Raw genomic sequence first — 26,412 nt, forward strand, 5'->3', positions numbered from 1 at the left:
CTGCTGACCAGCTTCTACCCCTAAACCATTAGACTGCTGACCAGCTTCTACCCCTAAACCATTAGACTGTTGAACAGTTAATCAAATGGCCACCAGACTATTTACATTGATCCCCCTTTTAGCACTGACTATTTTGCCCTGGACTCTACCCACGCACTCACACACACTACACTGACACTCCAACACACACACACACACACACACACACACACACACACACACACACACACACACACACACACACACACACACACACACACACACACACACACACACACACACACACACACAGACACACTGCTGCTACTCTGTTTATTGTCCATCCTGATTGCCTAGTCACTTTTACCACTTCTATATATTACCTCAATTACCTGAATTACCTCTACCCCTGCACATTGACTCGGTACCGGTACTCCTTGTATATAGCCTCATTATTGTTATTTTATTCTGTTAATATTTCCAGAAAATGTATTTGCTCATTTTCATTACTTTTAACTCTGCATTGTTAGGAAATGACTAGTAGTTGATTAGATTTGATTATCATAGCAATAACATTTGTAATTTCAATGACAGGTATTCGTATGAACATTTGAGCTTTTATAATAAACGAATGTCTTTACAGTCTTATTTCCTGTGGTGCTCCACACCAGTGCTACCAATTAAATTGTTTAATTTAGATCCTTGACTACCTGTTGGACCCCCAGACCTCCCCACTGTCTAACTGGTCAGAGGTTCCTATTACCATAATTCCCTCTCTGAATGAATCAGCAGGCCTCCACTGATCGCTGTTCTCACGTCAGCCCTTAGAGGTGATTAGGCTTTAAACCCTGTGGAGTCATAACTGGGGAAAGGTAGGGATTAGGATCAGGCCATTGTATTTTCAGAGGGAAAAGAGTTCATTCTACCAGTGTGGTCAAGTAATGTTAATGTAATGAAAGCTATTTCCACACAGACTAATGCTATAGTACTCTGCATTCCTGAAATAGAATGAGTTAGTTATACAAGTTGTGGTAGTCTATATCCCTAATGTAATAAGTTATTATTTCTAAATTAGCATAATTCTTTTTCAACAGTAACACTATACATAGGTAAGTCTCATTGTTCCATCTATAGACTATATATAGGCTACCCTGTCCTATAGCTAATGTTAGGTCCCGTGTGGCTCAGTTGGTAGAGCATGGCGCTTGCAACGCCAGGGTTGTGGGTTCATTTCCCACGGGGGGACCAGGATGAATATGTATGAACTTTCCAATTTGTAAGTCGCTCTGGATAAGAGCGTCTGCTAAATGACTTAAATGTAAATGTTATGATACAATGACCCTTCTCCATGGATAACATTCTTGCTAATACCAGCACCACACATTCATCTCCTTGATATATGCTGTAGCATTAGGGTAGATTCTTCATACATGTTATAATATGGCTGTCATTCTACTCCCTATTTCCTCCCACATAGAGTCTCATCAGATAATAGATAGGCCATACGGAAGCAACCCATTCACCATATGATGCTAATTATTTCCTTCCACTTCCCTCAATGGACTGATTCCGAAATAGAGGGAGGACTGACTCCCTATATGGAGACTAGAGGGGGGACTGACTCCCTATATGGAGACTAGAGGGAGGACTGACTCCCTATATGGAGACTAGAGGGGGGACTGACTCCCTATATGGAGACTAGAGGGAGGACTGACTCCCTATATGGAGACTAGAGAGGACTGACTCCCTATATGGAGACTAAAGAGAGGACTGACTCCCTAAATGGAGAATAAAGAGAGGACTGACTCCCTATATGGAGACTAGAGAGGACTGACTCCCTATATGGAGACTAGAAAGGACTGACTCCCTATATGGAGACTAGAAAGGACTGACTCCCTATATGGAAACTAGAGAGGACTGACTCCCTATATGGAAACTAGAGAGGACTGACTCCCTATATGGAGACTAGAAAGGACTGACTCCCTATATGGAGACTAGAAAGGACTGACTCCCTATATGGAAACTAGAGAGGACTGACTCCCTATATGGAGACTAAAGACAGGACTGACTCCCTATATGGAGACTAGAGAGGACTGACTGTCTATATGGAGACTTGAGAGGACTGACTCAGAGAGAGAGAGAGAGAGCGCGAGAGAGCAGAGATCTGTGAGGTGTAAACAAAGGTTTAGGGCCTGACAATCTTATAACTCAGGATTCAGGGTTTGGTTAGAAAAAAGACAAAGGAGAGCTTCCCAGCATGGGTCCATTTTCAAAGTGAATATATATTATTATCACGATTACTCGTCTGTTCATGCATTTGAGATTTTATAGTTAAAATATTGCTTCCCTTAGAGGCAATGAAGAGAAGAAAGGAGGATGCCTGAGGAGAAGTGTGCAGAATAGATGACATGTTAAAAGAGGAGAGGATGCCTGAGGAGAAGTGTGCAAAGGAGAGGACAGGAGTGCAAAGGAGAGAAGATAGGAGAGGACAGGAGTGCAAAGGAGAGAAGATAGGAGAGGACAGGAGTGCAAAGGAGAGAAGATAGGAGAGGACAGGAGTGCAAAGGAAAGAAGATAGGAGAGGACAGGAGTGCAAAGGAGAGAAGATAGTAGAGGACAGGAGTGCAAAGGAGAGAAGATAGTAGAGGACAGGAGTACAAAGGAAAGAAGATAGGAGAGGACAGGAGTGCAAAGGAGAGAAGATAGGAGAGGACAGGAGTGCAAAGGAGAGAAGATAGGAGAGGACAGGAGTGCAAAGGAGAGGAGAGAGGAGAGGACAGGAGTGCAAAGGAGAGAAGATAGGAGAGGACAGGAGTGCAAAGGAGAGGAGAGAGGAGAGGACAGGGCAAAGAGGGTAGAGGTACAGTGAACCTGACTGAGTGTAAAAAACACAAGGAAGCCCGTCTGTTCTTGTCCATAACATTGTGTCTGTTGAACATAACTCCTGTCTGTTCTTGTCCATAACATTGTGTCTGTTGAACATAACTCCTGTCTGTTCTTGTCCATAACATTGTGTCTGTTGACCATAACTCCTGTCTGTTCGTGTCCATAACATTGTGTCTGTTGACCATAACTCCTGTCTGTTCGTGTCCATAACATTGTGTCTGTTGACCATAACTCCTGTCTGTTCGTGTCCATAACATTGTGTCTGTTGACCATAACTCCTGTCTGTTCGTGTCCATAACATTGTGTCTGTTGACCATAACTCCTGTCTGTTCGTGTCCATAACATTGTGTCTGTTGACCATAACTCCTGTCTGTTCGTGTCCATAACATTGTGTCTGTTGACCATAACTCCTGTCTGTTCGTGTCCATAACATTGTGTCTGTTGACCATAACTCCTGTCTGTTCGTGTCCATAACATTGTGTCTGTTGACCATAACTCCTGTCTGTTCGTGTCCATAACATTGTGTCTGTTGAACATAACTCCTGTCTGTTCGTGTCCATAACATTGTGTCTGTTGAACATAACTCCTGTTCCTTCCTCTAACACAGCGGAGATAGAAACACCCTTTAAACCAATGTCTCTCGCCTTTCCCTGTCCCTCTAACAATCTAGGTGCCGCAGTCTCCTTAACCCACCCGCTACAGTCGGGCTTCCTCTTCTGTTCTGTAGTGGCTGTTGTTGTGTTTCAACAGCCCAACATTTCCCTTTCAGCTGTGATGGATAAGGTGGCCCATCAGAGAGGACTGGCCCTGATGAAACCGTGGAGAGGATCATGGGTGTGGGGGCTCTGGGAGGGTTGGCTTTAGCCTGCTACTGGATGAATTATTTACAGGTGTTGACACTGTTCATTTCTCTCAGTACAACTAAAGGCAGATAGAGAAAGGTCTTGATGCTCTCATTCACTACCCTACTACAGAGCATAGTAACACTATGTCACTACCCTACTACAGAGCATAGTAACACTATGTCACTACCCTACTACAGAGCATAGTAACACTATGTCACTACCCTACTACAGATCATATTAACACAATGTCACTACCCCACTACAGAGCACAGTAACACTATGTCACTACTCTACTACAGAGCATAGTAACACTATGTCACTACCCTACTACAGAGTATAGTAACACTATGTCACTACCCTACTACAGAGCATAGTAACACTATGTCACCACCCTACTACAGAGCATAGTAACACTATGTCACCACTCTACTACAGAGCATAGTAACACTATGTCACTACCCTACTACAGAGTATAGTAACACTATGTCACTACCCTACTACAGAGCATAGTAACACTATGTCACCACCCTATTACAGAGCATAGTAATACTATCTCACTACTACTACAGAGCATAGTAACACTGTCACTACCCTACTACAGAGCATAGTAACACTATGTCACTACCCTACTACAGAGCATAGTAACACTATGTCACCACCCTACTACAGAGCATAGTAACACTATGTCACTACCCTACTACAGAGCATAGTAACACTATGTCACTACCCTACTACAGAGCATAGTAACACTATGTCACTACCCTACTACAGAGCATAGTAACACTATGTCACTACCCTACTACAGAGCATAGTAACACTATGTCACCACCCTACTACAGAGCATAGTAATACTATCTCACTACTACTACAGAGCATAGTAACACTATGTCACTACCCTACTACAGAGCATAGTAACACTATGTCACTACCCTACTACAGAGCATAGTAATACTATCTCACTACTACTACAGAGCATAGTATCACTATGTCACTACCTTACTACAGAGCATAGTATCACTATGTCACTACCCTACTACAGAGCATAGTATCACTATGTCACTACTGGGGGATGAAGGGACATTATTGAGAATTCTATAAAAGGGATAAAGTTGTTTTATTTGGATCTATTCTGTATGGCAAACAATGGAGGAGGATAATGCTGCTTGTGACTGAATTAGAGTTTGTGTGTTTGTGAGATGGAGACTGACAGAGAGATTGCTAAACAACCATTTTCAGGTCTTGCCATAGATTTAAAACCTCTACGGGATCGGTGTCCCTAAACAGGGACAGTTGTTGCTAACGTGCGCTAATGTGACTAGAATGACGTTGCAAGTAACAGCCAACTTTCCAGGATATAGACATGTCTTATATGGGCAGAAAGCTTACATTCTTGTTAATCTAACTGCACTGTCCAATTTACAGTAGCTATTACACTGAAAAAATACCATGCTATTGTTTGAGGAGAGTGCACAACAACAAAACACTTTTATCACGGCAACTGGTTTGATACATTCACCTCTGAAGGTAAAAAAGTTACTTCCATTCAGTAAACTTGCTCTGATTTGTCATCCTGAGGGTCCCAAAGATAAAAGGTAGCATAGTTTTGTTTTATAAAATCAATTTTTATATTCAAATGTTGGAACTGAGCAGACTTGATACAAAATATAGTGTAGTAATGTAATTCTTCACTGAATCAGTCTGAAACTTTGCACACACACTGCTGCCATCTGATGGCCAAAATCTAAATTGCGCCTCAACTCCTATCTGATTATATGGCCTTTCTCTTGCATTTCAAAGATGATGCAACACTTTTTGGGGGGGAAAACGCATGTTTTGTTTGTGTGTCTGTGTGTGTTGTGAGAGCGAGAGTGTGTGTATATCTATGTGTGTCTCTCCAGCACTTCATTGGTGCACATAGCAGAGTGTCTAAACCTCTCTCAGTGATTCCACACAGCCCCATGGCTTCCACACAACATTACTTTGGCTTGGCTGGCTCTGCGTCCTGCTAAAAGAGGGGATTCAATATGATCTGTCTCCAGTGTGGATTCTCATCCTCACATTGGGTCTAATACACCACTAACCTCCCTGTCACATCGGCTCAAATTGCATCAGCTGAAATTGCTTCAGCAAAAGCCAATTATTTTCAATTGCAGCACGTTGGGATGGTTAGACACTGGGCTGTGGAGGCCCCTGGTAGCTACACTAGCTAACACGTTAGCAATGTGGCAAAACCAACCGCTAAGGAAAAACTGTGAGGAAATCCAATTGCATTTCTAATCATAATCTTTTGCATGTTTAAGAGAAGTGTAAATACACTCTTAGGAAAAAAGGTGCTATCCAGAACATAAAATGGTTATTCGTCTGTGCCCATAGGAGGACCCTTTGAAGAACCATTTTTGGTTCCAGGTAGAACCCATTTGGTTCCAGGTAGAACCCTTTTGGGTTACATGTTGAACCCTTTCCACAGTGGGTTCTACCTGGAACCAAAAAGGGTTCTCCTATGGGGACAGCCAAAGAACCCTTTTGGAACCATTTATTTCTAAGAGTGTAGGGTGCATTTCATTTGGGGAAAAATTGTTATGAATAATAACAGGCGTGTGAGCACCTCACTTCCTCTTAGAGAGAGACAGGGGTGGTATACGGACATTGTGCACAGTGGAGGCCTTCTGAAATAAACTGACCGTTATCAGGACTTGCTTTAGAAATGCTATGCACACACTCATGCACACGCACACACAAACACACAGACACACACAGGTGAGGCCACAGTTTGTTTGGGCACATAAATGGCCGGCTGTGAGTGGTTTGCAGTGCTGTCCATGTCTGCTTCCTCTTTTGTGTTCTACACACATGAAAGGCTTTTAACTATCTATATGCAGAACACTTACCAATATGCACCTGTTTGTGCGCATTTTCCATAAACATCATGCAATTATCCTTTTATAGGATTCAAGAACATAGTGAACCATGGAAGAGGCCCCACTCTCACAGAATACCATCACCAGTGAATTCAGCAAATGCAGCAGGATTGTTACAAAATGATCGTGATCAGACTGAGAAACAAACACGTGTTACAGTATCCACCCCTCCATCTATCATCTATCCACTCTCCATCTATCCACCCTCCATCTATCCACCCCTCCATCTATCATATATCCACCCTCCATCTATCCATCTATCCACCCCTCCCTCTATCCATATATCCACCCTCCATCTATCATATATCCACCCCTCCCTCTATCCATCTATCCACCCTCCATCTATCCACCCCTCCATCTATCATCTATCCACTCTCCATCTATCCACCCTCCATCTATCCACCCCTCCATCTATCATATATCCACCCTCCATCTATCCATCTATCCACCCTCCATCTATCCATCTATCCACCCCTCCATCTATCCACCCTTCCATCTATCCACCCCTCCATCTATCCACCCTTCCATCTATCCATCTATCCACCCCTCCATCTATCATCTATCCACCCCTCCATCTATCCATCTATCCACCCCTCCATCTATCATATATCCACCCTTCCATCTATCCACCCCTCCATCTATCCACCCTTCCATCTATCCATCTATCCATCTATCCACCCCTCCATCTATCATCTATCCACCCCTCCATCTATCCATCTATCCACCCTCCATCTATCCATCTATCCACCCCTCCACCCTCCATCTATCATCTATCCACCCCTCCATCTATCCATCTATCCACCCCTCCATCTATCCATCTATCCACCCCTCCATCTATCCACCCTCCATCTATCCACCCCTCCATCTATCCACCCCTCCATCTATCCACCCCTCCATCTATCATCTATCCACTCTCTATCTATCCATCTATCCACCCTCCATCTATCCATCTATCCACCCCTCCATCTATCCACCCTCCATCTATCCACCCTTCCATCTATCCACCCTCCATCTATCTACCCTTCCATCTATCCATCTATCCACCCCTCCATCTATCATCTATCCACCCCTCCATCTATCCATGTATCCACCCCTCCATCTATCATATATCCACCCCTCCATCTATCATCTATCCACCCTCCATCTATCCACCCTCCATCTATCCATCTATCCACCCCTCCATCTATCCACCCCTCCACCCTCCATCTATCATCTATCCACCCCTCCATCTATCCATCTATCCACCCCTCCATCTATCCATCTATCCACCCTCCATCTATCCACCCCTCCATCTATACATCTATCCACCCATTCATCTATCCACCCTCCATCTATCCATCTAACCACCCTCCATCTATCCATCTATCCACCCCTCCATCTATCCACCCATCCATCTATCCACCCCTCGATCTACCCATCTATCCATCCACCCTCCATCTATCCACCCCTCCATATATCATCTATCCACCCCTCCATCTATCCACCCTCCATCTATCCATCTATCCACCCCTCCATCTATCCACCCTCCATCTATCCATCTATCCACCCCTCCATCTATCCACCCTCCATCTATCCACCCCTACATCTATACATCTATCCACCCCTCCATCTATCCACCCTCCATCTATCCATCTATCCACCCCTCCATCTATCCACCCATCCATCTATCCATCTATCCACCCATCCATCTATCCATCCACCCTCCATCTATCCACCCCTCCATCTATCATCTATCCACCCTCCATCTATCCATCTATCCACCCTCCATCTATCCATCTATCCACCCCTCCATCTATCCACCCTCCATCTATCCATCTATCCACCCTCCATATATCCATCTATCCACCCCTCCATCTATCCATCTATCCACCCTCCATCTATCCACCCCTCCATCTATCCACCCCTCCACCTATCATCTATCCACCCCTCCATCTATCATCTATCCACCCTCCATTTATCCATCTATCCACCCCTCCATCTGACTATCCACCCCTCCATCGATCTATCTATCTATCTATCTATCTATCTATCTATCTATCTATCTATCTATCTATCTATCTATCTATCTATCTATCCACCCCTCCATCTATCCATCTTTTCACATACACTGTTTTTCTCTTTTCCTAACCCCGCTGAAGCATGGAACAATCCTTCTTTCAGCCAAGGCCTTTATTCCTGGAAAAAGCTTATGGATCTTAATTGTATTACTGTGTGAGCCTTGCGGCGAGAGCAGAAGAACCTGGGAAAGGCTGACTGAGAAATGGAATTTTGATTTAATGAAAGGGAGCCATAATCCCTGCATAGCACTCAGGAGGTGATTCTCTCTACAAGTGAACACCACGCATTACCACGGTAACGGGATCACGGCGTAGTGGGAGAGGGAGGAGAGAAGAGAGTTGGGGAGAGGAGAGGGAGGAGAGAAGAGAGTTGGGGAGAGGAGAGGGAGGAGAGAAGAGAGTTGGGGAGAGGGAGGAGAGAAGAGAGTTGGGGAGAGGAGAGGAAGGAGAGAAGAGAGTTGGGGAGAGGAGAGGAGAGGGAAGAGAGAAGAGAGTTGGGGAGAGGAGAGGGAGGAGAGAAGAGAGTTGAGGAGAGGAGAGGGAGGAGAGAAGAGAGTTGGGGAGAGGAGAGGGAGGAGAGAAGAGAGTAGAGAGTTGGGGAGAGGAGAGGGAGGATAGAAGAGAGTTGAGGAGAGGGAAGAGAGTAGAGAGTTGGGGAGAGGAGAGAAGAGAGTTGAGGAGAGGGAGGAGAGAAGAGAGTTGGGGAGAGGAGAGGGAGGATAGAAGAAAGTTGGGGAGAGGAGAGGAGAAAAGAGAGTTGGGGAGAGGAGAGGGAGGAGAGAAGAGAGTTGGGGAGAGGAGAGGGAGGAGAAAAGAGAGTTGAGGAGAGGAGAGGGAGGAGAGAAGAGAGTTGGGGAGAGGAGAGGAAGGAGAGAAGAGAGTTGGGGAGAGGAGAGAGAGGAGAGAAGAGAGTTGGGGAGAGGAGAGGAAGGAGAGTAGAGTTGGGGAGAGGAGAGGGAGGAGAGAAGAGAGTTGGAGAGAGGAGAGGGAGGAGAGTAGAGTTGGGGAGCGAAGAGAGGGAGTAGAGTAGTGATTGGGGGGAAAAAATCGATACAATTATATTCATAGCTAGTTCTAGCAAATATAATCACAGTATCGAATCGCAATACACATAGAATCGTGAGAATCGCAATACTGTACATTTCGTATCGCCAAATTAGTACCGTGATAATATCGTATCGTGAGGTTCCTGGCAATTCCCAGCCCTAGAGGAGAGATGGAAGAGGGGAGAGAGGGAGAGGAGAGGGGGAGGAGAGTGGGTGGGAGAGGAGAGGGAGGAGGGGAGAAAGGGAGGAGAAGGAGAGGGGGGAGGGGAGAGAGGGAGGAGAGTTGGGGGAGGAAAGAGGGACTACGGAAGAGAGAAGGTAAGAGGAGAGAGTGAGAGAAAGGAGGAGAGGAAGGGGAAAGAAGGGGGGGAAGAGTTGTGAGAGGAAAGAGGAAATATTTGGAGAGAGAAGATAGAGAGAATAGAGAAAAGATGGAGAGAATAGAGAAAAGATGGAGAGAGGATAGAGAGAATAGAGAAAAGATGGAGAGAAGATAGAAAGAATAGAGAAAAGATGAAGAAAAGATAGAAAGAATAGAGAAAAGATGGAGAGAGGATAGAAAGAATAGAGAAAAGATGGAGAGAGGATAGAAAGAATAGAGAAAAGATGGAGAGAAGATAGAAATAATAGAGAAAAGATGGAGAGAAGATAGAAAGAATAGAGAAAAGATGGAGAGAGGATAGAAAGAATAGAGAAAAGATGGAGAAAAGATAGAAAGAATAGAGAAAAGATGGAGAGAGGATAGAAAGAATAGAGAAAAGATGGAGAAAGGATAGAAAGAATAGAGAAAAGATGGAGAGAAGATAGAAAGAATAGAGAAAAGATGGAGAGAGGATAGAAAGAATAGAGAAAAGATGGAGAGAGGATAGAAAGAATAGAGAAAAGATGGAGAGAGGATAGAAAGAATAGAGAAAAGATGGAGAGAGGATAGAAAGAATAGAGAAAAGATGGAGAGAGGATAGAAAGAATAGAGAAAAGATGGAGAGAAGATAGAAAGAATAGAGAAAAGATGGAGAGAGGATAGAAAGAATAGAGAAAAGATGGAGAGAGGATAGAAAGAATAGAGAAAAGATGGAGAAAGGATAGAAAGAATAGAGAAAAGATGGAGAGAAGATAGAAAGAATAGAGAAAAGATGGAGAGAGGATAGAAAGAATAGAGAAAAGATGGAGAGAGGATAGAAAGAATAGAGAAAAGATGGAGAGAGGATAGAAAGAATAGAGAAAAGATGGAGAGAAGATAGAAAGAATAGAGAAAAGATGGAGAGAGCATGCCAAAAAATAAAGAAGGGGCAAAGGAGAGGATATGGTGATTTTTCCTCAATGCATCATTCCTTCTCCCCCTTGAACACAGACCTGTTGTTCAGAGGTCTTTCAGTTGGTCTCTGGGCCTGCCTGGGGAGCAGGGTGACAGCTATAGGCTTGAACTCTTAAGATTAATGCTGTCCCCCTGTCCCTTACATGGGTTCTACACTACAAAGGCCTCCCCTTCATTTAGGGGTTAGGACCCCCCCCCCCCCCCCCCCCCCCACCACCACCACCCATTGGCACAGATATGGGCGACAGACAAGACAAAAGACCAACATCAGAAGTTAAAACCGTTACCCTGAAGGCGGCCCCCTTTGAAAACTCCTCCTGTCTTTATTGACTCCTCCCTCTGCTCAGGAAACACTTTCTGACTCCTTGACCTGACACTGTGGTTACCAAGACTACCGTGTGTTGTTCCCACTCCTACGAAAGAAAGCTTCTACATGTCTCTCACATTTAAGCTCTTAGAAATAGTTTATTTTAAGTCTCTCTGCATAAGTTTATTTGAACATTCTGTTAGCAGGCACTTGACTTAAGTGTGATAATGACACTTGATTATTCAAAAACAATGCCTGACAAAAAATATATTTGGTTTAAAGCTCCTCTCTCTCCTTCTCTCATCCCCCTCTCTCTCCTTCTCTCATCCCCCTCTCTCTCCTTCTCTCATCCCCCTCTCTCTCCTTCTCTCATCCCCCTCTCTCTCCACATTGACCCGCCCTGCCCCCCGTCTCTATCTCCTCTCTTTTGCACAAAACATTCAACACCTAATCCTTGATGTCCTCTAAAAGTTATTCCAAGACTCACTGAAGCAAATGAAATCATTATAACAGCAACTCTCCCCAGTTTTCCCCCAGCTCTTCCAGGTGGTCTACTCAGAGAGAGAGGAACCATTCAAACCCCTTGACTTTGTCCACATTTTGTTGTGTTACAAAGTAGGATTAAAATGGATTTGTCATATTTTGCCAACGATCTACACAAAACACTCTGTAATGTCAAAGTGTAAAGAAAATTCTAACATTTGTAAAAAAAAATATATATTAACAATAAAACAGAAATATATCTTGATAAGATAAGTATTCAACCCCTTGAGTCAATAAATGTTAGAATGACCTTTGGCAGCAATTACAGCTGTGAGTCTTTCTGGGTAAGTCTCTAAGAGCTTTCCACACCTGGATTGTACAACATTTGTCTATTATTCTTTTCTAAATTCTTCATCTCTGTCAAATTGGTTCTTGATCATTACTAAACAACTATTTTCAGCTCTTTCCATAGATTTAAGCAGATTTAAGTCAATACTGTAACTCTGACAACTCTACCGCCTGGATATATTTCAAGAGTTCTTAAAATTGTAAAACATCAAAATATTAATAATTTAACCATTCTTAAAATATGTTTAGAGGTCAACAACATTTTACAACTTTGTAATCTACCGTTTTATACACAATTATTGCAAAAACTTTTTTTGCAACACATTCACTTCCTGGTTTTCAATCATTTTTGAATGGGTTTATAAAAAAACATGGAAGTCCGATAATGAAAACCACATGATAATTTTAGTAAATGGCATTGGTTGAGATGATAAAATATGCCAAGCAAAATTAATGTTTAACATCATTTAAAATTGGTTGTCAAAATATAGCTCAACCACCTGGTAAACGGTTAATCCATTTTAAATTCAGGTTGTAAGGGGTGTGAATGATTTATGAAGGCACTATAGACTGACAGACAGATTGTCTCGTATACTCCCTCTCCGGCCTCTAGGTCATCAGGCTGCTGATTATCCCGCACTGATTATCATGACACTCACCTGGACTCCATCACCTCCTTGATTATCTTCCCTCTATCTGTCACTCCCCTTGGTTCTTTCCTCAGGTGTTATTGACTCTGTTTTCATGTTGGTGTGTTGTTTGTGTTACGTGTTTGTTTCATTTATTAAAATGCTCACTCCCTGAACTTGCTTCCTGACTCTCAGCGCACTCGTTACATAGATATCTGATCGTCACTGCACACAGTCTGAGTGCAGTGACAATCTGTAACGTGGCAGCATTTAATGAATCCCCCCATCCGGGTATTTTCTGCTGATCACACCCCAACAGGATGGAGGGATGGAGAAACTGATAGAAGAGAAGAGAGGGATCGGTAATGAGGGCTCTCCCTCCTTCATACTGCCCAGGTGGTCAGGTTTTTAAAATTACACATAAATAGTTTATTCACTTTGTCCAAAAAATTGCCTCTTTCTTACTCTGAAAAAGCTACTAGTTTTCCTTCAGGAGAACAGTGCTAAAACAAGCTAACATGTTACTAGTTTTCCCTTCAGGAGAACAGTGCTAAAACGAGCTAACCTGCTACTAGTTTTCCCTTCAGGAGAACAGTGCTAAAACGAGCTAACCTGCTACTAGTTTTCCCTTCAGGAGAACAGTGCTAAAACGAGCTAACCTGCTACTGGTTTTCCCTTCAGGAGAACAGTGCTAAAACAAGCTAACCTGCTACTGGTTTTCCCTCAGGAGAACAGTGCTAAAACGAGCTAACCTGCTACTAGTTTTCCCTTCAGGAGAACAGTGCTAAAACGAGCTAACCTGCTACTGGTTTTCCCTTCAGGAGAACAGTGCTAAAACAAGCTAACCTGCTACTAGTTTTCCCTTCAGGAGAACAGTGCTAAAACAAGCTAACCTGCTACTGGTTTTCCCTCAGGAGAACAGTGCTAAAACGAGCTAACCTGCTACTAGTTTTCCCTTCAGGAGAACAGTGCTAAAACGAGCTAACCTGCTACTAGTTTTCCCTTCAGGAGAACAGTGCTAAAACAAGCTAACCTGCTACTAGTTTTCCTTCAGGAGAACAGTGCTAAAACGAGCTAACCTGCTACTAGTTTTCCCTTCAGGAGAACAGTGCTAAAACGAGCTAACCTGCTACTGGTTTTCCCTTCAGGAGAACAGTGCTAAAACAAGCTAACCTGCTACTAGTTTTCCATTCAGGAGAACAGTGCTAAAACGAGCTAACCTGCTACTAGTTTTCCCTTCAGGAGAACAGTGCTAAAACGAGCTAACATGTTACTAGTTTTCCCTCAGGAGAACAGTCCCAGCTAGCACAGTGGATCTGGGCCGGTTCCGGCTGAGAGTCAGGGAACTCGGCTGAGAGTCAGACTCATGAGGCCCGAGTCTGGGCCGCCTTCGGCAGTATTACTTATCGCTAGGATGCCGGGATTGAGCTCGGGCCGATTCCGGTGTCAGTTATCTGGCCCAAATGTATTAGTTGGGGCTCGGGCCGATTGAGGCTACTCTCTGGCAGATGATTACACGGGCTGCTTTATATAATTAACATTTCATTATTTATTTTTCCATATTTTCTCATTGTTTCTGTGATCAAAAAATAAATGGAAATTTAATTATTTTAGAGTCCTGTGTAGTATTTTAGAATTTTGATACTTTGTGCAAGGTAATTGATAAATAAGCATTAAAAACTTTGTGGATGGAGCCCAGCGAGCGGCGCAGTGGTCTAAGACACTTCATCGTAGCGCAAACTGCAATGCTACAGATGCTGGTTTGAGACCCGTGCCGGCCGCGACCGGGAGACCCATGAGGCAACACACGATTGACCCAGTGTCGTCCGAGTTAGGGGAGTATTTGGCCTGGCAGGGATGTCCTTGTCCCATCGTGCTGTAACGGGTTAGGCGCATGGTATTTCCTCCGACACAAAATTGTTTTTTTTGTGGATCGGTATGATTTGTATGTATAAAATGTATAATACTAATATTTAAAATGACTAAAATCGGGTAATTTTGTATACATTTATATAAATTTGCATCGGGCCGCTTCTGGAGGGATTCTGGTAAGATGCCGGTCAAAGTCGGCTGAATTCTGGTAGACGGAAACGGCCCGATGTATTTGGGCCGATTCTGGGCAGTCATTCATTTTGATTCCGGGCCGAGTCCGAAACCCGATCCCGGGCCGATTCAATCAGTTCCGGCCCCCAGGAAGAGGGCTGCTTCTGGGCCGATTCCTCATTGCTAGCTGGGGTTCTAAAACGAGCTAACATGCTACTATTTTTCCCTCAGGAGAACAGTGCTAAAACGAGCTAACTTGCTAATAGTTTTCCCTCAGAAGAACAGTGCTAAAACGAGCTAACCTGCTAGCTCTATCTCTACTATATCCCCCAAAACACCTTCCAGGATTCCAGATGAGGTGAAGAAGGCGGGTTGAAGAGCCCAGAGGTAACCTAGTGGTTTAGTGGTTGTGAGAGGTAGTAATGATAATGGACCAGAGGTAACCTAGTGGTTTAGTGGTTGTGAGAGGTAGTAATGATAATGGACCAGAGGTAACCTAGTGGTTTAGTGGTTGTGAGAGGTAGTAATGATAATGGACCAGAGGTAACCTAGTGGTTTAGTGGTTGTGAGATGTAGTAATGATAATGGACCAGAGGTAACCTAGTGGTTTAGTGGTTGTGAGAGGTAGTAATGATAGTAGACCAGAGGTAACCTAGTGGTTTAGTGGTTGTGAGAGGTAGTAATGATAATGGACCAGAGGTAACCTAGTGGTTTAGTGGTTGTGAGAGGTAGTAATGATAATGGACCAGAGGTAACCTAGTGGTTTAGTGGTTGTGAGAGGTAGTAATGATAATGGACCAGAGGTAACCTAGTGGTTTAGTGGTTGTGAGATGTAGTAATGATAATGGACCAGAGGTAACCTAGTGGTTTAGTGGTTGTGAGAGGTAGTAATGATAGTAGACCAGAGGTAACCTAGTGGTTTAGTGGTTGTGAGAGGTAGTAATGATAATGGACCAGAGGTAACCTAGTGGTTTAGTGGTTGTGAGAGGTAGTAATGATAATGGACCAGAGGTAACCTAGTGGTTTAGTGGTTGTGAGAGGTAGTAATGATAATGGACCAGAGGTAACCTAGTGGTTTAGTGGTTGTGAGATGTAGTAATGATAATGGACCAGAGGTAACCTAGTGGTTTAGTGGTTGTGAGAGGTAGTAATGATAGTAGACCAGAGGTAACCTAGTGGTTTAGTGGTTGTGAGAGGTAGTAATGATAGTAGACCAGAGGTAACCTAGTGGTTTAGTGGTTGTGAGATGTAGTAATGATAATGGACCAGAGGTAACCTAGTGGTTTAGTGGTTGTGAGAGGTAGTAATGATAATGGACCAGAGGTAACCTAGTGGTTTAGTAGTTGTGAGAGGTAGTAATGATAGTGGACATGAGGTAACCTAGTGGTTTAGTAGTTGTGAGAGGTAGTAATGATAGTGGATCAGAAGGTGACACGCCTCTTTAATGGGGAGCACAGTGATAAGAGCTTTCTCTGCAGCGCCGCAAGACAAATGCTCTCATTACAGCTGATTGAAACAGGGAAGTAGCTGTCGCTTTGCAGAAAAACTAGCAGCAGCATCTTATTGGGCAAAGCAGCTGTAAATGAACTCTACCCCTGTGGCCCTATGGCCCCTGGTCAAAAGTAGTACAGTGAGACTCTACCATTTCACCGTGGCCCTATGGGCCCTGGTCAAAAGTAGTACAGTGAGACTCTACCATTTCACCGTGGCCCTATGGGCCCTGGTCAAAAGTAGTACAGTGAGACTCTACCATTTCACCGTGACCCTATGGGCCCTGGTCAAAAGTAGTACAGTGAGACTCTACCATTTCACCGTGGCCCTATGGCCCCTGGTCAAAAGTAGTACAGTGAGACTCTACCATTTCACCGTGGCCCTATGGCCCCTGGTCAAAAGTAGTACAGTGAGACTCTACCATTTCACCGTGGCCCTATGGCCCCTGGTCTAAAGTAGTACAGTGAGACTCTACCATTTCACCGTGGCCCTATGGCCCCTGGTCAAAAGTAGTACAGTGAGACTCTACCATTTCACCGTGGCCCTATGGCCCCTGGTCAAAAGTAGTACAGTGAGACTCTACCATTTCACTGTGGCCCTATGGGCCCTGGTCAAAAGTAGTACAGTGAGACTCTACCATTTCACCGTGGCCCTATGGCCCCTGGTCAAAAGTAGTACAGTGAGACTCTACCATTTCACCGTGGCCCTATGGGCCCTGGTCAAAAGTAGTACAGTGAGACTCTACCATTTCACTGTGGCCCTATGGCCCCTGGTCAAAAGTAGTACAGTGAGACTCTACCATTTCACCGTGGCCCTATGGGCCCTGGTCATAAGTAGTAGCCTACATGGCGAATAGGGTTCCATTTGGAATGGAGGCACAGTATAGTCACAGTGTACCTACAGTAGGCACCGTGAGTCTAGCAAGCCAGACTGACCTCTCAATATGTGAGTAAATGAAGAAAGAACCTGTAGGACGCCTGTGTGAGTGTGTGGAGCGGAGGTTCACTATATCAACACCACGCAGAAGATAAGCATGGAAATAAAATCCACGTGTGTGTGATGCTGATAGGGGTGTGTGTGTGATGCTGATAGGGGTGTGTGTGTGATGCTAATAGCGGTGTGTGTGATGCTGATAGGGGTGTGTGATGCTGATAGGGGTGTGTGTGTGTGATGCTGATAGGGGTGTGTGTGTGAGGCTGATAGGGGTGTGTGTCATTCTGATAGGGGTGTGTGTCATGCTGATAGGGGTGTGTGTCATGCTGATAGGAGTGTGTGTGATGCTGATACAGGTGTGTGTGATGCTGATAGGGTTGTGTGTCATGCTGATAGGGGTGTGTGTCATGCTGATAGGGGTGTGTGTGATGCTGATAGGGGGGTGTGTCATGCTGATAGGGGTGTGTGTCATGCTGATAGGGGTGTGTGTGATGCTGATAGAGGTGTATGTGATGCTGATAGGGTTGTGTGTGAGGGGTTTATTATTGGGTTGATGCTAAGGGTGAGAACTCAGAATGTCCGTTCAGTTCTAATCTAGACCACTGTATATTTAGCACATGGCTCGCTCACTATCAGTGTTCAGAGTGAAAAGAACAGTAGAAGTTCTGCCATTGTGACAGACTGGCTTGTGTGGGTGGATATTTGTCAGACAGAGGATTGAGGAGAGGGAGATGCCATGTCATGGTCTCTAGGGAGAAGTTCTATTCCAGGGCTTGGGTTCCCTTGAGAACGTCCAAAAAGTGAAACAAGCATCGCCCATAGGGACATACTAGTTCTAGAATACAATCATGACCTATTGCTGCCACACAGAGACAAATAGGGGCCCTTCTCCTGTCTATGCCTCAATCTATTACATTCAACTAGTCCATTTCTATTTCACTGTCATTGTGCATTTTGATGAAGTGCCTTGAGAAAATATTCCACATTAATATGAACAGAGTGTTTGATGTTAAGTGAAGTAAATGGGCCAAATAATCAAATATAACCAAACAAAAAAACAGCAAGATGCTGATAGGGGTGTGTGATGCTGAAAAAACAGCAAGAGATCAGAGCAATATCCATACAGATGTAGGATCTTAATTTGAGCCAGTTTGCTACAGCAGGAAAAGAATCCTGCAGCAACAGGAAATGTGAATTATTATGTGGATTATAATTCATTTAAATTTTTTGTAGGGGTTAATACATTTTTCATTAAGGTAAATCAAGTCTGACATTTTAAAGTGGAAACTACAAACTTTAGGAGCTTTTTTAAACCTTGGATACACTACAAGTTTACATTTCCTGCTATGCAGGAAACTTTTCAACAACAGAAGAGTGAATAAATGAAGATCCTACATCTGTAAGTACTTACTGTAATTGCAATAGAACGTTGGCGAATAATTGTACCATTTTGACTCATCAAAAGTCAAGCTACTTGTTAAAACATCCTTGATATGCCACATACAAACACACATGATCTCAGTGTCCATCTTGTCAAATGAAAGCCATCTTTAGAGCCCCTCTTTCTGCAAGAAGCTCTCATAGGCTGTTTGAGCTGAAAATGCTTCAACATTAACAAATAACCTATCAATTAACTTCCACTTCCCTGTCCACCAATAACATCTTGAAGACAAATAATGAAGCACTTTCATTCATTCACCAGCCCTGAAAGTCTCTGAGGTAAATGGTGTTAATAGCAGAGTAATAGCTAGGTGGCACTTGGGGCTGCGTCCCTAATCACACCCTTTTCCCTATATAGTGCACTACCTTAAACCAGGAGTCTGGATAAAAGTAGTGCACTATGTAGGGAATAGGCTGTCATTTACGACGCAGACAGGGAGCGATTGTGTATCAGTATGTATGTTGGCCACAGCTAATGCAGACAGGGAAGAATGAATTTGGCTAATTGAACTTGGAGATAATTGGGTGTCCAGATTGAGGGAGCATGGCAGATGGGGGCTTCAGTCAATACAGAGCACCCTCTCTCTAATGGCATGCCGTTGGAAGGATAATGACCTCACAGAGAGAAGACCTCCTGCGTGTCTAGGATTCTAATGCTGTGGTTCCCAAAAAGTTTTAGTTACTGTACCACCAACTGAATTACCCCCTCATACATTTTACCAGTAAGGCTATGGTCTCATGAGTTTCTCAAGTCCCCTCTGTGGATAGGCCCAGTACCTCCAGGGGTCCTAGTACCCACTGTGGATAGGCCCAGTACCTCCAGGGGTCCTAGTACCCACTGTGGATAGGCCCAGTACCTCCAGGGGTCCTAGTACCCACTGTGGATAGACCAAGTACCCCCAGGGGTCCTAGTACCCACTGTGGATAGGCCCAGTACCTCCAGGGGTCCTAGTACCCACTGTGGATAGGCCCAGTACCTCCAGGGGTCCTAGTACCCACTGTGGATAGACCAAGTACCTCCAAGGGTCCTAGTACCCACTGTGGATAGGCCACGTACCCCCAGGGGTCCTAGTACCCACTGTGGATAGACCAAGTACCCACAGGGGTCCTAGTACCGAACTGTGGATAGACCAAGTACCCACAGGGGTCCTAGTACCGAACTGTGGATAGACCAAGTACCCCCAGGGGTCCTAGTACCCACTGTGGATAGACCAAGTACCCACAGGGGTCCTAGTACCGAACTGTGGATAGAACACGTACCCACAGGGGTCCTAGTACCCACTGTGGATAGGCCCAGTACCTCCAGGGATCCTAGTACCCACTGTGGATAGACCCAGTACCTCCAGGGGTCCTAGTACCCACTGTGGATAGGCCCAGTACCTCCAGGGGTCCTAGTACCCACTGTGGATAGGCCCAGTACCTCCAGGGGTCCTAGTACCCACTGTGGATAGGCCCAGTACCTCCAGGGGTCCTAGTATCCACTGTGGATAGGCCAAGTACCTCCAGGGGTCCTAGTACCCACTGTGGATAGGCCGAGTACCCCCAGGGGTCCTAGTACCCACTGTGGATAGGCCCAGTACCTCCAGGGGTCCTAGTACCCACTGTGGATAGGCCCAGTACCTCCAGGGGTCCTAGTACCCACTGTGGATAGGCCCAGTACCTCCAGGGGTCCTAGTATCCACTGTGGATAGGCCAAGTACCTCCAGGGGTCCTAGTATCCACTGTGGATAGGCCCAGTACCTCCAGGGGTCCTAGTATCCACTGTGGATAGACCAAGTACCCACAGGGGTCCTAGTATCCACTGTTGATAGACCAAGTACCCACAGGGGTCCTAGTACCCCTGGTTGGGAATCACTGTTCTAATGTGTGTAGGATTGTAATGGTGGCTAAGGTCACTATGTGACCAGGGTATGTCTGGAATGTGTCTGGGTCCAGTACATAGGTGTTATATGAAAAATACATTGGTCTCGCATCAGAAAGAAAGTTGCTGTACAATTTATACAAAGTTATGAGCAAGAGTTACTTTTCAGTACAATGTCCACAAATACAAGCACATCTTTACTTTGCCCAAGCCCAACCATTATACTGTGTCAATGAGAAGTGAACACTAATATGACTTCTCTCTCTGAAGTCAAATAACTTATATGTTTGCTCTTTAAGGTGAATTAGAGAAACACCTAAAGGATGAAAGTGTTACTTTCAACTAAACAGAAAGCAAAGAATAAAACTAGATTTTTCTTTCAAAGCATATCTTATATGACGAAAGAAAAACAGCCCAAGGGATATGTGTTTGAAGATTTCATTTGGAAATATCTGAGGTATTTCAACCTCTATATTGTATTATTTATGTGGCCGGTCCAGTATTGTCTTTGGAGTTTTCCTTTTGATGCTGTGTGCCGCTTGATCACCGCGCCGAGTTGAATATTTATTGAGGGTTTGCCAATATTTCTCCTCTCATCACTGTATTCTCCCTCAAGCTATGATCTGTATGGTACAGCTCTCATTAGCTGCATATGACCCCTGCTGGGACAGCCAGGTATCAGTGAGCATAGAGGTTCATTTGACCTGAACTAGCCCGCTATGGATTGTTCACTTTTCACTCACAATGCCTTTATGACCATTTACATACTTCTTTCTCAGTATTATTCTTTTGAAATCCTACTATCCTATCCTATTTTTCACAAAAGAGACGTACAGGAAGCTATCAATTTCTGCTCTGCTCTCCGTTCCTCTCGCTGCAGCTGAATACTGTGCTAGATGCTTAAACATAATCTACAAAGTACACACCTTCCTTGGCCATGCTAAAGTGTGCTCAAGGTAAATCAAAAATAATATTCCCTCTTGTATGTATTTACTCGATGGCTGCAGCTTAGAAACCCATATTTTGAGCAATCAGCATTTTCACCTCGAACAGTCAGAACCACTTTACAACCTAAGAATGGATTTCCATGTAAACACATGGCTTCCACCACTTTCAACTCCGTCTATTCAAATCTATTAAATCTCATAGACAAATCATATACAGGGTTTGCTAAAGCCTGATAGAGCGTTCATCAAAGATAATCTCGTGAATTACACTACATTTAAATCATCTGCCTTTGGGTTTAAATTAAAGTTTAAATAGTTGAAATACAGATTATACCAGGGGAAAGTGTAGATTTAATACCCTGTTAAAAGCTGGTCTAACGCCAACCCCCTTAATCAGAATCACCCCAAAACCTCCCTAAATCTCTCTTTAATTATTCACCAAGCCACAGACTTTTCACCGTCCTCGGGGAGAGAGGGTCGGTACCGACGGCACGCCAGGGAGGAGACAAGTCACAGGGGAGGATGGTGACAGAGCTTGCACCAGCCCTCTGGAGTAACAGCAGCAGCAGGGTGGCACCTCCTCCCTCAGTGGCACTCTGTGCCCACAGCGCCTCTGACCTCTGAGGCAGCCGGCAAAGGATAAACAGCGTAGGGCTGCAAGCTCCCCAGGCTATAGCCTAATAGGAGCACTCAAAGGAGCATTCCCCGAAAGTTCTACAATTTCGTCTAATATGTGACTCGTTTCAGGAAACTAGGTGTATGTCACACGTCACTACTACACAGGAGCGACATTTGAATGTAAACATTTTCCTTCTGGAACATGTAAACTTTCATGTGCCTTAATAGCAAACTTGTATTCCATCCATAAATACGAACACAATTGTTAAATTATGAGCCTAGTTGGTTTAGCGACGGAAAAAGACAGGAGCCTTTCCGCTAGCCATGATTGGCTGAGATAATGGATGGGCTGGACATGCTGGGAGATGAGTTTGGATTGGGCTGCCATGTAGCTTGCTTCTGTCTATAACGTCCTTTCTACCGCACCGTTTTTTAAAGATATAACGTTAGCCATCGAGAACTACAAAGGTTTGGTACTTTTCTCAACATTGAGAACATTGATGCCCTGAATTTAGCAGGCGCTATCAACAGATCAGTTGGAAAAAGTGATGGGCTACTTTCTGCACATGCCACGGTCAGCGTGAACCGGAGTGACTTGACAAAACGCTGGACAAACAAGATGTAGCTACAAACAAAATGGAGTTAAATGGTTCCAGTCTGCCGTGAAGTGTTCACCCATTTATATGGGTAAGAGTCTAGCTACATTTTCAGATATAAGTTTCAAATAGTGTCAGAAAGTCGTTTTCACTGCAAGTTAAAGCGTACTGTTAGTTAGTTAGCGTACGTTAGCTAGCTGGCTCGAGAGCTAAAGTTACATGCATGATCTGTGTAGTAATATTATTCGAATCAAAAATCCATTTGCATTGCTAGTTATAGCCTGATGTTAGCTAGCTAACATTGAACCTAGTTTGTTAGCTTTAGCTACCTGCAGATTCATACTACAGCTATGACAATGTTTGTATTGGTAGTAGTATGAGTTGGGATTATGCCGGTTCATTGTTTAGCTAGCTAGCTACCTAGCTAGCTACATGTCTAAACAAAGACTCCACTTCGGCCGGATTATTACATGACCCATCAAGTTCACCAGGTGTGTCTGGTTATTACGGCCATCTATTGTGTTTCATGAACATGTCTAGACAATAGTGGCCCATCCACAGCTAGATGTGGCTGGGGGGATGGTTATAGCATTTCCTTCACATGACCCATCAATTTAGACAAGTGTGTTGGGTAAGCATCATCTAATAACGATAAAATATTTATAAAATATTGTTATCTGGACGCTGTCTGTTTTTGATATGGCTACTATGTAGGTAACCACTTCACTGTACCATTATAGCTTCTGTATCTTGTGCATGTGACAAATAAACGTACATTTTATTTGATATAGCGTGTGTTTACCACATGGCCTCACATGTGAATCCTTAAAGAGATGGGTGGGGCTAAGGCTTAAGAGGGTGTGAACAATGCTGAATTGGTGGAGACAAAGAAGAGCTCTCTAGTAGGTGTACCAAAACATTCAAGGGACATTTTCTCAAAAGTGCAGTTACAAGTTTAGCAAATTTCAAAGCAGAATTACTTTCCTATTGTTCCTCAACTACAGTGTATGATATACCATTTTCTAGCTCTGAGTCTAGAGAGCACGACAAAACATTTTCCCTCTCAGGAGATTGAAAATATTTGGCATGGGTCCCCAGACCCTCAAAAAGTTCTACAGCTGCACCATCGAGAGCATCCTGACCGGTTGCATCTCCGCCTGGTATGGCAACTGCACGGCATCTGACCGTAAGGCGCTACAGAGGGTAGTGCGTACGGCCCAGTACATCACTGGAGCCAAGCTTCCTGCAATCCAGGACCTATATAATAGGCGGTGACAGAGGAAAGCCCATAAAATTGTCAAAGACTCCAGTCACCCAAGTCATAGACTGTTACCGCACGGCAAGCGGTACCGGAGCGCCAAGTCTAGGACCAAAAGGCTCCTCAACAGCTTCTACCCCCAAGCCATAAGACTGCTGAACAATTAATCAAATGGCCACCGGACTATTTACATTAACCCCCCCCCCCCTTTGTTTTGTACACTGCTGCTACTCGCTGTCTATTATCTATGCATAGTCACTTCACCCCTACCTACATGTACAAATGACCCCTAACCTGTCACTCCGCACACTGACTTGGTACCGGTACCCCCTGAATATAGCCTCGTTATTGTTATGTTATTGTGTTACTTTTTATTATTTTTTACTTTAGTTTATTTGGTCAATATTTTCTGCACTGTTGGTTAAGGGCTTGTACTTAACCAACTTGTTAAGGGCTGCACTTAACCAACTGCACTGTTGGTTAAGGGCTTGTAAATAAGCATTTCACGGTAAGGTCTACACTTGTTGTATTTGGCGTATGTGACAAATAAAGTTTGATTTGATGTTAGTGGAATGCTACAGTACATAAGACTGAATCGAGGCGGTCGGTCACATATGTTTTGATTATGCATAAGGCTTTATTGAAATGTTTCTTTGAGAAGAAATATGGAAAGCATATGCGTAACCATGGAAGCAATCAAAAAGCAATAGTATGGAGATCATGGGAACATTATTGCACTAAAGGTGAGGACAAAACAGTTTCTGATGCAAGACTGAATCCAAACATTACACTGTTGATTTTATATGCATTTGACATTTGATGTACTTTTCGGCGCATTTGTTGATAATGAAACAGTCTGGATGCATCCGGTAACATGATAAGAATATCCATGGGAAATTTGAGACAAGTGTAATCAATATAAGAGGTCTGACTGACGTCTCCAAATGTCCACATACGGTACCTCTCCAAAGTGGGCACAGTTCCTACGTAATTTCAATACACTTTTATGACTCAAAGAGTGTTCAACTATAAGGTGCTATTCTAAGCTCTCCTGGCTGTACTGTTGAGGAACTAGAGCGAGCACACTTGTAGATGTTTTGGTTGCAACACAGTCCTGCATCCCCGCCATCACACAATTACTATTGTTGTTGACACATTCCAAAAGCGGTCCGTTAAAAATCGCAATCTGGTCAGGTGGGCATAATTTGAAAGTGTGTTCTATTGCCAAAATGGCTACCTACCTGCCAGGGTGGCAGGTAGCCTAGTGGTTAGAGCTTTGGGCTGGTAACCAAAATGTTGCTAGTTTGAATCCTCGAGCTGACAAGGAAAACATCTGTCGTTCTGCCCCTGAACAAGGCAGTTAACCCACTGTTCCTAGGCCGTCATTGTAAATAAGAATTTGTTCTTAACTGACTTGCCTAGTTAAATAAATAATAATAATTATCTAAGTACAGAGAAGCATATCATCATTTTGGTGTGAATAGGATAGAGTCACAAGTGCATTCAGGTGCGTGTTCAACCCTGGACAACCCAGCTTATGACTCCATGTCATCTTGCAACTGTACATCAACATAGTGATCATAAACGTTGACACTGTATATTACATGACTTTTATGAAAATGTGAAGTGCACATTTGGACTAACAGGAGTTTGGCATGCTTGTATGACATCAAATTGGTATTTATATAATCCTCAACATCTCATCTTTCAAAATACATAGAGTCCTCATTATTTACAGAATTTCCCTCACTTAGACAACAAAACATTTGCAAAAGTTTCCCAATTAGCGGGAGGGATGGGGGAAACTCCTTGTTGCATGCAGTGTTCAAGTTCAGAACTGCTGTCAGTCAAAACCAGTACTGCTCTGTAAAGCTTGAGCTCAGATGTCATGTAGAGCATGTTACTGTACAGCCACTGCATTCCAATTTAGGCGCTTATCAGTGTCAAAATCTGGTATTTGAAACCCATATACAGGTATGAGTGTAAAAGAGTTAAGTTTGCTACGCATAAACAATAAAACAATATATGATTCAATCCACTTATACGACTGTCAAACTGTCTTCATTTGTATCAATATCTTTGATCATCAGGTCCTTGGAAGTCATTCAGTTCAGGGCTGTATAGTAGATATGATCAGTACTGGAACACTCTGTATAGTAGATATGATCAGTACTGGAACACTCTGTATAAAAGATATGATCAGTACTGGAACACTGTATAGTAGATATGATCAGTACTGGAACACTCTGTATAGTAGATATGATCAGTACTGGAACACTCTGTAGAGTAGATATGATCAGTACTGGAGCACTCTGTATAGTAGATATAATCAGTACTGGAACACTCTGTATAGTAGATATGATCTGTACTGGAACACTCTGTATAGTAGATATGATCAGTACTGGAACACTC

The 26,412-nt window shown here is 43.7% G+C and overlaps 1 protein-coding gene across 1 annotated transcript in view; it reads right to left on the minus strand.

Moving 5' to 3' along the window:
- Nucleotides 1–26,412, minus strand: part of LOC120054348 (low-density lipoprotein receptor-related protein 8-like) — a 338,426-nt gene that overhangs the window by 195,923 nt on the left and 116,091 nt on the right. The window lies entirely within an intron of this gene.

The sequence above is a fragment of the Salvelinus namaycush genome, chromosome 10 (assembly GCF_016432855.1).
Source record: "Salvelinus namaycush isolate Seneca chromosome 10, SaNama_1.0, whole genome shotgun sequence".
Classification (NCBI taxonomy): Eukaryota; Metazoa; Chordata; class Actinopteri; order Salmoniformes; family Salmonidae; genus Salvelinus; species Salvelinus namaycush.